The sequence below is a fragment of the Pholcus phalangioides genome, unplaced genomic scaffold, assembly GCF_987345545.1.
Source record: "Pholcus phalangioides strain wild (caught in Gottingen) unplaced genomic scaffold, Ppha-v1.0 ptg000001l_1, whole genome shotgun sequence".
NCBI classification, from domain to species: Eukaryota; Metazoa; Arthropoda; class Arachnida; order Araneae; family Pholcidae; genus Pholcus; species Pholcus phalangioides.
In genome coordinates this window covers 25713397-25725256 of record NW_028301594.1, presented here as the reverse complement: position 1 = coordinate 25725256, position 11860 = coordinate 25713397, and positions in this window count along the sequence as shown.

Genomic DNA, 11860 nt, shown 5'->3' with positions numbered 1-11860 from the left:
CTTTAGATGATTTTAGACTTTTCCTCTGGTTCAATTTGAAAGACACTTTTTTTCCCTTTGTGGATGTGTGAAATAAAATTTTATTTATGATTGTTTTATTCGAAGCGTTTGTGTAGTTTTTTATGTGCATGTTTGTCTATTTTTGCCACAGATATCAGAAAAAACAAAAGTACACTCATTTCACATTCACTCTTAGTAATTTTTCATTTCAAATGCCGGTTCTGGACATTTCAAGTGTAAGCGAATGATATTTTGGCGATAAAGAATCGTCCCACCCTTTCAGTTGGTGCCTTCTGCGGCCACGTAGTTCGTAGGACTCAAGATTCAGCCCTGAATGTAGAAAGTAGCACTTATTGAACATATAGCGCTTATACAAATCCAGACATATTCCCCTGCGGAACGTCTAACGAATCTGTACATATTGGAATATGTACGTGTTGTGAACCATATATATATATATATATATAATGCTTGTTATAATACCATCTGCCATATATTTTTCGAACTATGAAGTGTAATGACTAAATATTGGAACCGTTGTAAGCCTGTTGCTCTGTGGTGAGACCTTTGACATTATACTACAACGCTTTTCAGAGATTCTTAAAGGAAATGCTGATGGGAAGAGAAGGCTTGTGCGCCTAATTCAGCTTCAAATAAATGCTCTGACTCAGGGATTTTTGGATGAATTTTCAAATGTCAATACCATGACGTATTATCTTATTTAAATATCATCGAGACGTTTGTTTTCACGGTCAAATGATCACCATGACGATCGATCAATGTCTCAAGTTTTTTGCTTTAATCTCGTCAGGTGATCTACGGTAATATCTTTCTCAAGCAGAGGATTCGCAATTGATTAATACATTCATCTTGGGAAATGCAGCGTAAAGGAGACAATGGAACGAAAGGAATGTGTAAGGGCTTTTCTTGGCCTGAATTATGCTCCCTTTATGTGAAAAGTTTTCCGACGGTAAAGTTTTTCTTGCGGTATCCTTGATAGTTGTAAAGCTGTTCTACATAACTCACATATATGAATAACATTTATCCAAAAAAGCCCATCTTAAAAGCAGTCTCAGGACAAAATGAAAGGGGACTTAGACACCACCTCTAATAAAACATTTCTCGTCATCGCGGGTGGTGGTCAGCTGAAGTTCTGTGGTTCCAAACTTCGAGGCGCAAATGCAAGTCACCACAGAGCATCAGGCCTACAAATATTCAGTCATTACACTTCACTTCTGAAATATAGATAGCTGCACTGAAAAATCAGACTGAGGTACTTCCGGCACAACTCACTAGATAGTAAATTGCCCATGGCGATAGACCCAAGTTGTGCTCGGTTTGAAAAAACAAAGGGGGGCACATGATGCACAAGACGGCCTTTATGCATTGGCACAAGGTTGGAACCCTGTCAGCTAATATAGAAGCATATTGACGAATCAAAAGGTTTGATTATAACTAACCATCACCGCAGAGAAGAAAAGCTCCCGTACAATAACTCTGACATATTCTTCAACAGAAATAATCATGATGCTAATCAGAGTTATCGGTGAATATCAACTGAAAACATTCATACATCCTCAATGGTTTAAGTGAGCAACATGACCCCCTCCCCCCGGGGTTTTTTTTTGCACGGAGACGCGGGACAATTTTTTTTTTTACCTTACAAATTAACTATGGAGGCCTACTGAATATATGTCCAGGGAGCCTGGCTCTAGGGTGAGCGCAGAGATGTTCGGAGGGGAGGGAAAGAAAAAACGTTTATGCATTAAATGTGTGTGTGTGTGCCCTCAAACGTTTTCCAGATAATGGTCGCATTCTTTTTTATTTCACACATCACAGACCTGTTGTTTCTCTGCGCACACAGAATTATATCTGATATGGCGCGAAATGACGAAAATAAAGTACTACCTTATACAAACATAGAGAATTTTTCTGTGCTCAACAAAAAACTCCGCGTTTTTACGTGCGATATTCGCTTAAATATTTGAATTAAAAATCGGAAAAACATAAAAATAAATAAAAACTAACGGACAACGCTTCTTTCCTTAATTTATGCTGTTCTTTCAATCTGCTGATTTTTTTAAAAAGACGCTATCTCGTTAAAATTCAGAATGAAGGACAGCTTTGAGATTATTTAGTGACAAGAAAGAAAGTTTCCTCTTTGAAAGTTCTCCGAGGCATTCGATCATGTGGAACCCCGGGGTTCCGCGGAACACGAGTTGGAAACCCATGAACTATTGTGTTAGTGGAGATTTATATAAGAGAACCGTCAACATGGGTCCTTGTGCTGAATGATTTTTCTGAGTCCCCTACGTGGTTATAAAAATTTGTGCCTTTCAATTCATATATGCTTACACTCGAAAATTGTAACCACATTTCATTTTCATGAGGCCCCTGGGGGCCATGCGTTAAGACGGCACTTGAAACGGTAGTTCGAAACGTCACGCCTATAAAAGAGCGGGCTTGTCATCCATCTTTGAGTTTATAATAAGTTTTCCGCTCTTCATGTGAGGTCGCGCAAATTTCTTCAAAAAAAATTCAGGATATAGAACAGCGATTGCTATAGCGATGATACTTACGTCACAATTTTCTCAAAGATGGCGCATGGTACAGCCTGGTTTTTCAAGGAGCTCTTGTTATAAGTCGCTGAAAACATTTGAGAGAAAATATTTTGAAAGGGTATATGGCCGTCTTTCAATCAATTTAAACCCCGTTTTTGGGGGGCTTGCGAGTCTGCGTATGTTCAGAAACAAGCAATATACAAGTCTTTTAAGTGTCCACTCTAAATACTCATCTGCCAGCTCAATGGCTATTTTCGTACGTGTCAATTGCCACCTTGAAATTTATGGCTGTTGTTTCAGGAACGCGTTTGATGGATATAAATAATGTTTTTTTTATAAGATTTAGAGTTCGAGTCGGAGTGTCGAATAATTGAGATTTTGCGTCGAATAAATGAATTATTTTAACATGGAAAACGTATAGGAACGACTATTGCGACTGAAGACAAACATCGTATAAATGTCGTGTAACAGAACGCGTACAAACGAAGCTCCACTGTCATTAATTCTGAATTTTCGAAATTCTTATTGATTTGGAAGTTATTTCTCTCATTAATTTTTGTTCAGTCTACTGTTTTTCAACATTTCTGTGCATTCCGCAGTTACGTGTGACTCAATGACTCTACCCTGATTTTCTTTTTTTTGTAATTGTTAATAAAGGGGGGATGCGGGCCCGTACAAAATGTTTGAAATCGCCTACTAAATCCGCAAGTTTTCGTGAGTGAAACGTACTAGTGACAAAACGAAAACCAATCTTCAATGTGTTTGGTGGATAGAAAAGTGAAAACTAAAAATACGAAATGAGGCAGACGTAATGACCGAAAAAATCTCCCTTATCAATTGAAGAGTATTCGATTCCATTGATGATGACCGATCCCTCATCGTTCACATAATAATGAATTGGTGTCATTGACAGGGAGGTTCAACCAACCATAAAAGACAAGCATATTATCTCTCTAGGTAGAGTACGCATGCATTCTTTCATACATCTATTAGCTACTTATAACAGGTATGTCTTGTTGCTGGCGGTGATTTTGAAGGTGAGTTCAAGGTTAAAACAGGCAAGATCCGTCTTTTCTTCCGTTTTGGACGCCAATAAACATTTTTATTCCCCTTTGTCTTTGAAGTTCTGTGAAAATTATGGGACAAGGACAAAGTTGGGTGAATTATTTTACCTACTCTGGAGATTGGACAGAGACTTCGGGGCAATGCCGTCTTAATGCGTGGGCCCATTCATGGAAGGGGGGGGGGGTCAAGCACATAGGAGTGATCCTGATAGTCAGGGTTGTCTTAAGAGAATTATGCCCCCCCCCCCCACTGCAAAATGATTTTTCTGAGCCTTTCCCCTACCGATTTGTATGTTTTCTATCGAAATTTTCAATCAGATCCCATTTTCATGAGCGCTCCCCCCCCCCCTGCACTTGAGGCCTCCGGGCCGTGCTCGGGTGGGTCAAGGATTAAGACCTTAATGCTAATCTTGAATACGATTTGAATGAGTTGTTTCATCAGGCTGACCATTCCTCCTAACAGGCACCGATATGGAGGACATTGGGGGAAGAGAGCCTGAAAGTTTTTCGTCGTTCCGTATATATGGGACTCAAGCCTGCACGCAGGGGGGGGGGGGTTACGTTGCATTGTATATTCATTAATTATTGGGAGAGAGAGCTGAAATAGCCTCGGCCCCTAGGTTCCGGTACCCATGTCTGTCTCCTAGAGGAAAATAACGAAAATTGCAAATTGCTACCCACAAAATAATGCCAAGGGTGGGCAAAGTTGCTAAGTATTGATAAAATAACCAAAAAAATGAAAATAAATCTCTAATGCAGTAAATGAAGCACTACTACAGTAGACTTAAAGGAATTCGATGAAAAATAAAGTTCAAATGAAAATTCAAGTAGGATTCGTTGAAAATACGGTTCATAACAAAAAATTTTTATAATTAAAAAAAAAAAGAAGTCGAGATAGCCAAAACTACATAAAAATACGGGTTATATGGTCATTCACAGTATTTGGGGGGTGTCGATGCCAATCTTGGATGCTTCCAGTGAGGGTGATGTTGAAGATGCCTGACTTTAATAAAAAGATACATGTCATCTTATATTTTTTACGTCCGTGTACGACGCCTCATTATCACTTTCGGAGGCTTGAAAAAAAAAATTAACAAAACACACACACCACCTGGATTTTTTTTTAGTACGCTTTGGCAGCACTTGAAACGCATTCTCAGAATTCATCGAAAATTACATGTTGCAAGCATTAGATGGTTCGATTAAAATAAGGATACTAATAATACAGCTGAAACGAGCCTGCCACTCTTCCGTGTCCCGCTGGATAGGAAGAGCCACATCTGGCCAAGGGTTTTGTTTATTTGGCTCTATTATCTTGAATTTATTCTTTCAAGCGTTAATAGGAAGTGCATATCTCTTTTGACATTGACAATGTATTCATTAGCGAATCGCGTGCGTGAAAGAAAGAGAGGATTCACCTTAGAGGCAATTTTCTTTGTCTTTAACATATCGGCCATTTATTATGATTCCTTTCCCTTCCTTTTTGTACCGAAAGTGATGGTGTTGCATTTTAATAAAAAGATCTGCAGATGATGATCTCCTTGAATGAATTATAGGCTCTTTAGTTCCCAAAGTGGAAAGAAAAAACAATTTTTGAAAGATGGTTGGCCATAACACAAAGAGACTGTGCGTACGTGTGATTTCGAATAGGCAGGTGTTCATCGACTTCATTGGTTGGTTCGTAATTTTTTTTACCAAAATACTATTGACGATCTGGAAGAAGCCTGCTGATATCCGTGTTCTCTCATGTATCTTTTACCGTAGGTTTGTTTCAAAAACGATTGAATATCCAATAACGAATGTGATATGCTTTTTAAGATATATTCATTTTATGTGTATTCGTTTGATCAGATAACGCGCTGTAATCAGTTTATGTACCGTCAAATCACGATTTTACCCTTTCAGCGGTTTTTAAAATTTCACTGTGATCCACATTATAACTGGCACAGTGAAAATCTACTAAACTCTCTGTAAGATGCCACACTATTTTTCAAGAAGGATATTTTCTTCCGAATTTTTCCAGCCGATAGTTCCTCTCCCTCAACTCTGAGAATAATTAGAAAAACAAACAACCGTAGAAGAGAAATACTTTGGCCTTTTCAACTATTTGTACTGTACGCATATTCCTATGCTATGCCGGAGGGAAATCCATAGGATGCTTCCCCGACACCATATGGGATATAGAGTAAACAGGCGGACGCTGTTATCCTGCCATTAAGGGTAGTGGTAGGGCGAGACGGGAAATAAATTCCCGATTCAAATACCAGCGTTTAGAGGTTCGAGAGAGATGGCGCACTATTAATGCCCCTCCCCCAGTCTGTCTTTGTCTATAATCTGAAGAGAAAAAAATCCCACAATCTCTGATTTCGATACCTGTTTCTCCCAACCTCCAGATCATGGCCCCACCGCCCTTTCTCAATGAAGAGGTTTTAGCAGGTGGTCGAAGGAGACCTGGGCCATGCTGGAAAATGCGTGCGTGTGTTGCGAACCTAACGTGAAGTTTGTTTCTGTGTAACGCTTGTTATAGTGCTGCCATCTGCTTTATTTCGATACCAAAAACTACCTAAAAAAGAGGATAAAATCATTTCTATTGGCTTTGTGTAAGAGCAATAGTTAAGAAGTGTCTCCGAAAACAATGAAAAGTTTACAGCTGATCCAAAAATTAAAAACTGTCAGGGCCAAAATAAAGAGAGAGAGAGAAACAGCTGTAATAGGTACTCTCGGTATTTCTCCCAACTATCATTATACGTAGGCTGGCAATTTTCTATAAAATACCGGAAATTGGGATCTTAAATACGGGTATATTTTTTCCTGCAAGTAAATCACTGAAATTGTGCTAAAACTGCTGATGGGGGGAATAAAGACTTCTACATTTTCTTCCAACAAATTGGTAGATGCTGGAACGTGCCGTGAGTGTAGCCTTCCGAACGTATTATGTTGTCAGTTATTTTCCAATGGTGAAGCCATCTGTCTTCCGTATTCTGAAGTAAAAACGGGATGCCCAAATTTTCGTGTTGTGTAAGTATCATATTGAAGGTCTGCCTGCTGTATGCAGAGACCTTTAACGCAAATCTGCAGAGAATTGGAATGTATTTTTTCAAAAGAAAAGAAAAAAATTGATTCCCAACGTTTTGTGCTTCACGTCCCCCCCCCCCCTCCTCCCCGTAGCGTTAGAAGGCCGATTTCGTGTGCGTGTCTTTTTATAAATAATTTGCACCTCATAAAAAGTGAGTAAATTACGATTTCAGAGCACAAACTGTGTCATTGATTGCAAGGGTAGAAAATGAAAATGATTCCGCGCATCCCTTACAAAGAACTCACGGATTCTTAGGGGTCCACAGGTTGAAAACACTGACATCATGTCTCTCCTCCGCCTATTCCAGAAGCACGAATTTTCCTTTTTCTTTTAATCAGTGGTCGGACAATTTATTTTGCTACCTAAGCCAGAAACATGTGTATGTACATCTCTATTGAAATACAGTACATTACAAAACATTTTAGGAAAATAACTTCCATAGAGTAAACCAAAGTCGCCCTCAGGGGTGTGCGGAAGGTGCGATCGCACCGGGCACCAGCACTTACGGTCTAATTTCTTTCAACATTCTGAATTTTTATCAATCTCCTGTAATCCTGAATTTTCATCACACATTTGTGGAATTCAGAATTTTTAACCAATTCCGTAATTTACATTCAAGTTTTATATTTTCTTATATGGATGTTTTCAGCATCTATATATTTTGTAAAAGTATTTAGATGCCGATTGCCCAGTCCCACATAATATACAAAATCGGGGCTAAGGGAGCCCTACAATCATTAAGACTCCTCTGCCCCCGCGTCTTGTAAGGGCGGCCCTGGAGTGAACGCAGGGCCCAAACGTCATTTCCGACGTCCCTTTTTATGTCAAGGATATTGTCCATTCGTGCTTCTGGCATGAGGGAACGATGTATAAGTTATGAAAATTATCTTTATATTTGAGTAAAAATTTCACGTCATCAACCTCTTCTAACGGACACTTTTCTGATCCCCATTCCCGAGCTTATGTGTTTCACTGCCTATTAGCGGACAGTAAAATCTGCCAAACTCCAATTTTATTAATTTTTGTTATAATTTTTATTTTTGTATAATCCCAAGCACGTATCGGTAAATATGATAATCCGTCAATTAATTACTTGATTAAATGAAGATAACTTTGGTCCAGAGTGGTGATTCCTATTGGTAATGTTGGTACGTGTGAAGAAAGTTAACATTATATGAGACTAATAATGGTTTTTATGTTTTTGCCCCTTTTTTCACATTTACTTTAATTTAATTCAATTTTTATTGCAAAATACGTGTAGTGCACGTATCATGTACGGAGTAAAATAATCAATTGGTTTAATGAAGAGAAGAAAAGTTATATGTATATAAATTTTTCGATATTTATCAGACTTTCCAATCTTTATTAGGGAATTATAGATAATCGCAGGTAAAAGTAGTGAAATTTAATCAAACTTTCTTTATCTACGCAACTCGTGATTATGCTTAACCACCGCACCGGTGTTCACTCTTACACGCACATTAACATATACATTTTAAATTTTAACATCAAAATTTATAGGAACCAATTGCGACCGAAGTCAAACGTCGTTTAAACGAGGTTTCCACTGTACATCGTACCTCCCACATTAACGGACAAAATTTTTGGTCTCATGGGTGTCCGTTATTGAGAGGGGGTTCTATTATATTGATAAATAAAACGAAAGTAAGACTCTCACACAATAGACGTGAGAAAGTGTAGGGGGGCGGGGGCATAATGTGATGTCAATTCATATATAAGCATATACATTCATAGGCGTAAGCAGAATTTTCTCGAGGGGGGGGGTTCAGATTTTTTTCCTTCCGGGGGGGGGGGGGGTTTACTTGTTTTCCTGCAAAATAACACTATAATCTTGGCTCAAGGGTAAGGGGGGGGGGGGTTAGAACCCCTAAACCCCCCCCCCCCCCTTTGCGTACGCCGACGCAGGATCATGGATTAGTCAGTTGGCTCCACTTTTGACGCTGGGGGAGGGCATTAACAACCATAAAATTGTTATTCCTTTAGGAGACTTTTCATGAAACCCTGTATAACATGGATCCTAAACAATGATTAGCACGAGATTTACAGTCATGGCACCACATTGAGTGCACACGCCCCAAAGAGAGTGCACGGGTAATAAATAAAATAAATAGAAAAAAAAACCATCCACTATCCGTGGGAAAGGCGAATGAAATTTATTTCCGCTTTATTGTTCTCAAAATACTAATTCGGAACTATTCTTTTTCCTCCATATTTTTGTTATTTAACATGTGCCCGTGTATCACAAATCTCGTCCGGCAACCTTTTTTTCTTTAAAAAAAAAAGAAAAAAACATCAAGCGGTTTCTCTTTTACGTGACGTTTTCCGGCCATTATTTAGATTTAAAAAAAACAATTTTTTTTATAAATAACATGAAAGGTCCGTGTTTCTATATCACATATAAGTACGTATTTACTTGGTAGTTAAAAGACATTGCCTTCCTAAAAAAGGAACTCAGGAAGTGAGTTTTCTGAAATTTCACAAAAGCGGAAGCAGATGATGGCGATGATCGAGTTTTTTTTTTTTAAAAAAAGATCACACCAAACAACTTCCTGGATGTAAACTTTAATAATAATAAAAGAAATAATGGCTACGTCGTGATTAGTGGGCGAGGCAGAAAAACAAGCCACGAGGATCATGATAATAATAAACGGTATTTCGTGATCGTATAAATATTCATTTCCACGACGTGAAACCCCTGATTATGATAGCGGCGTCTGAGACCTTATCGAATTGTTTTATGCCCGACTTGCGGAACTATAATGGAAGGTGCGATTTCCGGGCGCGCTTCTAGTTGATTTGAGACAGAGCCGCCCTCAGGGGGTGTGCGGCAGGGGCAGCTGCACCAGGCCTCCTGCACCGTGCGGCAACACGGGCGCCGCTCCAAGAAGGGCGTCAAAAATCAGAGCTCTGTACACAAAAAAACGTAGTCGGAGGAGCCAAAATTACGTTCCGCACGGGGATTTTTTTTCCGAGTGGTGCCAAAAATAGATTCCGCACGAGTAGATTTTTCTCGAGCCGTCCCATTGTAATTCATGCACAAAAATGGAAATTAGCATTACTATTCATGAAAATTTGAAATTAATGAAAGAAATACAGTAATTCCAGAGATAAGAAAATTCAGAAATAACGGAAATAAAAATTTGAAGGAAATACTAATTAAAGTTAATTACTAAATAATTAAAGTTAAGAATTAATGAAAAAATCGCGATTCACACAATAATTCAAAATAAGGAAAGAAAACTTTACACAATTTGAGAAAGAAATAACTTCCGAATTAGTGGAAAGAAAATAACTAGGGAGCCTTTTTTGATTCGAGCCTCCTGCCGTCGTTGGTTTACCCGTTAAAACGGCACTACCAGCAAAGTGACCCTATTTTTCCACAGGCCCCCTGGTCCCGCTTCTGGTAAGAGCAACAATGATTAGAGAGTAGTCTTCAGACTTGTTCGTCTCTTGGTTTTTCTCAAGAATGTTCCTGTACATCCCGTATAGAAAAGTTTCTATACGAGGTGTTCCATCGAAAGTGTGCGAATGGGCAATATAAATAAATTGTATATTGTTCCTTTTAAAGTTCGCGCAAAATATGAAAAATGATCAGCAAAAGTAGGAGAAATTTTCTGCGATAGTCGCACTAGGAAACTCAGAAGAAAAGAAGTCGTTAATCCAGGCACTTACAAACGCGGTATAGTATACAAATCATGAGTTTAGGGCACAGAATATGCCTCTTACAAAGGTAAGACAATCACTCGGAAAAACTTCCTGGCAAATGTTCCGCCAAGTGTTTCAAACTTGGCACCCAAGAGTTCTGAGTACTATGGGCAAAGTGAAAGCCAAGACGCTCATTAATAGCTTGACATCAAAATTTATTTGGAGAAAGACCACTCACTTTCTAGAAAGAAAACTAACTACGAAAGCCTACTTGGCTGGAAAAATCCCAATCAACGAGAAAAAAATTGATAATCTGATAAAAGATTGCTGAGTATACCATAGACTACGAATTCTACCACATGATTTGGTTGGCCGACATTTGAAGTTAAAATAAGAGAAGATTCCGACTACGCAGAATAGGGAATGATATTTCATTTCTTCGGAAATTTAATTCACCAAAATAAAATTCAATGTCATTAAAAAGTCAGCTTCCTTGATTTCTATCCCTAACTGAACTTATTAACATCATAAAAATAGTAAAAAAGATGCAAATTTAATTTATTGCAGAAACCCCATAACTGCAGAGGCTAGAAATTTTTTTACCCCTCTCCCCCGAACTTTAATAAATATATCACGTTTCCATTTTATGTATAGAACCCTTCTTCACATTCAGGAATTTTTTCGTAAAAAAAATAAATGCTTTTAGTCAAGTTAGAATGTTTTCCTCGATTACCTCAAAATTGGAAATTCTGCACTTATGGAGTGTCTGAACTAAACGCTTCAACTCGGGGGGGCCAATGGAGCCCCTTCTATTAAGATGTGACTAAATTACATGAGTTTGTGGCCCCCATGGGAAGTTTCAATATGGCCTGTTGTGTCTGAAAAGTTGAAGATCCCTGGCTTAGACTATCTCCCAGTAAACATGTCTCTGCATTCGAGAACGACCGACAAGTTGCTGTAATAGTAAATGAAGTAGTAGTTTTTTTTGATACAATGAATTTAGACATTGGCGCAGGACGCATTCACAAAAAAATCACACACACTCCTAATAGTGTGAACTAGCATCTACATGACTATTTAAAAGCCCAAACATCTGTGGAAACCCTTCAAAAGTTTCCATGTCTTCTAGTGGTGTATCCCGGAATTGAAATGCCAATAATAAAATAGCTTTTCTAATTAAAAAAAATCTTTAATTATTTGAGGCTTAAGTTATCTAACTTTTCTTTTTAACCTGCATGGCCCTGTTGCACAGAAAAGCAAAAATCATGCTCATCTCCGCCTGAGTTCCTTCACCGATTTTCTATCATAGGCATGAGTTGAATAATCAATTTAATAACAGAATTTATAGCTACGTGCGTTTACTCACCAACTTCACCCAATTTGGTAATATTGGCTAAAAATAGCAAAACTTTCAAGCGCATAACAATACTTATACTGGGGAAAAAACTAGGCAGAAAATAATGGTGGCAAAGAAAATTGCATTTCACTCATAA